The sequence below is a fragment of the Sorex fumeus genome, unplaced genomic scaffold (assembly GCF_029834395.1).
Source record: "Sorex fumeus unplaced genomic scaffold, SorFum_2.1 ptg000047l, whole genome shotgun sequence".
Lineage (NCBI taxonomy): Eukaryota > Metazoa > Chordata > Mammalia > Eulipotyphla > Soricidae > Sorex > Sorex fumeus.
This window is the reverse complement of record NW_026606104.1, coordinates 44,764,816-44,769,880: the sequence shown is the minus strand read 5'-3', so window position 1 is coordinate 44,769,880 and position 5,065 is coordinate 44,764,816. Positions and strand designations below refer to the sequence as shown.

The window sequence follows — 5,065 nt, the reverse complement described above, 5'->3', positions numbered from 1 at the left end:
TGAGAGAGCACCATTTGTGTGAACCCCTACCCAATTATATTAACAATAGCAAAAAGAAGGGTTGGGGGGCGGAAATGGGTTTTTCTAGGTCACTTTTTTATTTTTTGAGCCACACTGGCAGTGCTCAGGGATCACACCTGTGTTGCTCAGGGACACATATGTAGTGTGCAATGTTGGGGATTGGAACTCCTATCAACTGCTTTGCGCATGGGTCTTACACACTGTACTATCTCTCTGGCCCTAGGAGAAAGTGTTGTAATAAAGTGACTTCATGGCCAGAGTGATAGTATAGGAATTAAGGGCTCTTGCTTGGGTTAGATCCCCAGTAGTACATTTGCTTCCTTAATTACCACCAGAAGGAATTCCTAAAATACAGAGCCAGGAGTAAGCCCTAAGCAGCATTGGGTGGGGCAAAAAAAAAAAAAACCTCCCACCCCTTCCAAATTAGCACTGTAGCACTACACTGTCCTCTGGTTTTTCATCGATTTGCTCGAGCGGGCACCAATAATGTCTCTAATGTGAGACATGTTACTGTTTTTGGCATATCGAATACACCATGGAGAGATTGCCAGGCTCTGCCGTGACCCCCTCCCCAATTAAATTAATGACTTAAAATTTTCATTTGACCTTTTCAGTCCAGGCACCGGACGCAGCAGCCACCACGATGTTGATGCCCAAGAAGAGCCAGATCACCATCTGCGAGCTCCTCTTCAAGGAGGAGGTGATGGTGGCCAAGAAGGACGTGCACATGCCCAAGCACCCAGAGCTGGCAGACAAGAACGTGCCCAACCAGCACGTCATGCAGGCCATACAGTCTCTCAAATCCCAGGGCTGCGTGAAGGAGCAGTTTCCTGGAGACACTTCTACTGGTATCTCACCGATGAGGGATCCAGTATCTCCGGGATTACCTCCACCTGCTCCCCCGAGATCGTGCTGGCCACCCTGCATCGCAGCCGGCCTGAAACGGAAAGGCCAGGGCCCAAAGGTCTGGAGGGCGAGAGGCCTGCAAGACTCACCCATGGGGAAGCCTACAGAGACCTACGGTGAAGCGCTGTGCCCCCTGGTGCCGACAAGGAGGCTGAGGATGGAGCTGGGTCAGCAACCGAATTCCAGTTTAGAGGCGGATTTGGTCGCGGACCTGGGCAGCCCCTCAGTAAAGTTGGAGATTGCCTTGTGTTCAATAAACCTACAGTCAGGAAAAAAAAATTTTTTTTTTCATTTGAAAAAAACAGGCTCTTTCGGGGCCAGAGTAGGTGCTTGCCTTGCATGGGGATGACCCAGGTTAGATCCCAGTATCCCAGATAGTCCCAGAGCACCACCAGGAGTAATTCCTGAGTTGAGAGCCGGAAGTAATCCCTGAGCATTGCCGAGTGCAAAAACAAATAAATACAGACTCTTTTTAAAAGCAGGGGAGGGGGAACACTTGGAATACATATCTTCAGAGTCTTTAATATTAGGATATTTGTTAATGCCCAAGGAGTTCATGACATTTTCTCAGATAAGAGAAAAACGTTCAGCACTAAGCCAGAGACCTAGAAGACACAAACGTGATTTTCTCCTGGAAGTCTATTTTTCAAGACCAATAAGGAAGTTAGATCAAAATAACGTCTGCAATCCATTCTAGTTTTGCCATTTGTTTGTTTGTTTGTTTGTTTTGGGCAACACCCAACAGTGCTCAAGGCTACTCCCAGGGCTACTGCAGGCAAAACATTTGCTCCAGCCCTTTCAGCAACCTCCCTGGTCCCTGATTTGCCAGTTTTATTCTTTGTTGTTCGTGGTTTGTTTCTTTTTCTTCTTTCTTTCTTTCTTTCTTTCTTTCTTTCTTTCTTTCTTTCTTTCTTTCCTTCTTCTTTCTTTCTTTCTTTCTTTTCTTTCTTCTTTCTTTCTTTCTTTCTTTCTTTCTTTCTTTCTTTCTTTCATTAGTGAAATACCATGAGGTACAGTTGTAGACTTACAAATTTTTGTGCTTGGGTTTCAGTTATATAATGATCGAGTACCCATCCCTCCACCAGTGCCCATTCTCTACCACCACTGATTCCCAGTATCCCTCCTCCCCATCCTCCCCCTGCCCATCCCACCCTGCCTTTGTGGCAGGGCATTCCCTTTTGTTCTCTCTCTCCTTTTGGGTGTTGTGGTTTGCAAAAGAGGTATTGAGTCGCAATCATGTTCGGTCTATAGTCTTTTCTTTTTAGTAGTTTTGCCATTTTAGACCTCTGAAAGGTGGAATACAGATCTTTGTGGACATATATGAAGAGAGGATAAAGAAAAGAAAAGAAAAAGTAGTAAAAGGGAGTAGACTTTAGAGATTTCAAAAATTTACCATGGAATACAGTACATTCTGGAGTTCCTTTATCCCAGAATGGGGTATGTAATTTCCTGCCTCTATAGTATACTCTCCTTACTTCATGAGATATCTCTCCTCTCATATTTCCCAAATAAACCATTTATTTAGGGGCTGGAGAGATAGAACAAAAGTTAAGGCACTTACCTAGCCTGCCACTGCAGCTGCACTGCATATAGTGCCCCAGTACAGCTAGGCATGGCCCCTCAACACCACTGGGTATGGCCCCCAAACCCAAAACAAACAAACACCATTTATCTGGACTGGAAAGATGACTCTAAGGACTAGAATATATAAGATGCATGTTGGAGTCCTGGGATCTGTGGTAGGCATATAGATAGGGAGACCCTGATTACATGTACTTTTGGAAAATGATAAAACTTAAGAAGATATTTTTGGCCAGAGAGATAGTAGGGTGTTTGCCTTGCCTGCAGCTGATTCTGGTTCACTCCCAAACCTCCTATATGGTCCTCAAAGCACCACCACAAGTGCAGAACCAGGAGAAACCCCTGAATATCCCCGGTATATCTCCCCTCCCCCGCAAAAAAAAATTTTTTTCTAGTCCTAAAATAGCCCTCAAGGCATGGAGACCACACCCCTTTGAAATACAAATCCTGAGCTCTTTGGATAGGAGAAACTGAGGCATCACCCAGGCATCATCCAAGGACCCACCCAGTGAAGGGTGGACCCCTTAGAAAAGGAGAAGCTACAAAAGACTCTATGAGATTATAAAGTTATAAAGAAACCAACAACTGTGCAAGAGATTATGAGATGATCAATAATGCAAGACTTTTCTCTGACAGTACTCAGATTAACTTTTATGTATGCAAACTTCAGAAAAAAAAGTTCTGAAGAGTTGTGCAAAGCTCCTTCCGAAGCTATTCTGGGCTTGCTATTCAAGCCTGTGTTCTCCCTTAGACAGTTTATATCTCACTTGTTTTTCCTTGCTTGCCTATTTCTACTCTGTGGTGCTCTCTCTCTCTCTCTACTTCTCTCTCCCTCTCTCCCCTCTCTCTCTTCTGTCTCTCTCTCTCTGTGTACTATCACTCTGATGCTGCCTGTGTTCTCTTTTTCTTTTTTCTTCCATCACTTTGTTTGTTTGGGGGCCGCACCCAGCGATGCTCAGGGTTTACTCCTGGCTCTTCACTCAGGAATGCTCCTGACCATGTTTGGGGGACCAGATGGGATGACGAGGATTGAATCTGGGTCTCCCACATGCAAGGCAAGCACCTTACCCTCTGTATTATCTCTCTGGCCTCCATCTTTCTAAGTAAGTTACAATCAAACTCTCTTGCTTCACCATTTCACCTCCTCCAGAAATTTTTTTCTGAAGGAAAGCAGTGGACCCAGAATTCTTGTGTCAAGGTTAGGGCTGACTTTCTATTCCTGCAAAGAGCAATTCCTTGTTCCAGCCTGAGTCCATGGCTCCTCACATAATCAGGTGGCAGGGATCATCTCCCACGCCATGCAGAGCAAGTGGACTCCAGACACAGCGTGACGGCTGCTTTGTCAAGCTGTGTCTGACACTGGTGATAAGTAAGTCTCTGTGCTGGGTAGTTGCTCATAGCCAACTTTACCAGCCCTGACCCACGTCCGTCATTTCCCCAAGCACTGGTAGCTGAGGTGGGTCCACAGAGAGGTGGAGGCACTCTTTCCTCAAGCTTACCTCCCTCGTTCCCTACCTTACCTAGCCACCAGCAGCAGACTGAATCCCTGAGCACTAGAAGATGTGGCCCCCAAAAATTAAATAACTGGAGCTGGAGAAATAGTATAGCAGTAAGGCATTTGATTTATCCAGCTGACCCAGATCTAGTTCCTCAAGCCCTACTAAAAGTAATATCTGAGCACAGAGTCAGGCGTAAGCCTTGAGCACCTTCAGATATGGCCAAAACAACAACAACAAAACAACTAAAACAACAAAATGTCAAAGGTACAAAAGCAAGAAAAATAGTAGAACAGGCTCACACATGACTGGTCTGGATTCTATCCCCAGCAACTTGGACTCTTGTGCACCACCAGGAAAAACCCAAGTGATAAACTGGAAATAGCCTATCAAGAGCACTGGGTGTAACCCCACCCCCAGAAAAACACTCTCCATCAGGTAAGTAGACTTCAGTACCACCAGTTCTATCTGAGCCCTCTGAAAGATGGAGAAAGGGACTGCAGCCCATCTGAGAGCAAAACCTAATCAGCTGCCACTGCCCTGAAATCATTGAAATCTCAAATTCACTGCATACCTTTCTAGGCCAAACATACAACCAAAAACTTGAATATCCTAAAGGAGAATGGGAATGAAAAAACAGCTTCAGAGGAGCTAAAAAGGTCATCAATTCAAACAGACCCTGTGTGATCTCTGACACCGCACAGTTACCTGAGCAGCACCAGATGCTAATCTGAACACAGACCTGGGGGTAGGCCTTGAGCACCGTCAGGTGTGACACCAAAACCCTGAAGAATAACTTGTTGAAAAATAGTTTTGTTTTTGTTTTTAGGGCCACATGCATCGATGCTCAGGGTTAACTCCTGATTGCACTCAGGAATCACTCCTATCAAACTCATGGGACCATATGGGGCATCAGGGATTGGACCCAGGTGAGCCACATGCAAGGCAAGCACCTTACTCACTGTACTTTATCTCTGGCTCCAGTTAAAGAATTTTTCCCCCATCCCCTGAAAATTTATTTATTTAGGTGTTTTTTTTTCCCCCCACAGCCAGTGCTCAGG

The 5,065-nt window shown here is 45.4% G+C and overlaps 1 pseudogene; it reads left to right on the top strand.

Moving 5' to 3' along the window:
* Window positions 1–646: 646 nt before the first annotated feature.
* LOC130031587 (40S ribosomal protein S10-like) lies at window positions 647–4,691 on the top strand (annotated as a pseudogene).
* The last annotated feature ends 374 nt before the right edge of the window (window positions 4,692–5,065 follow it).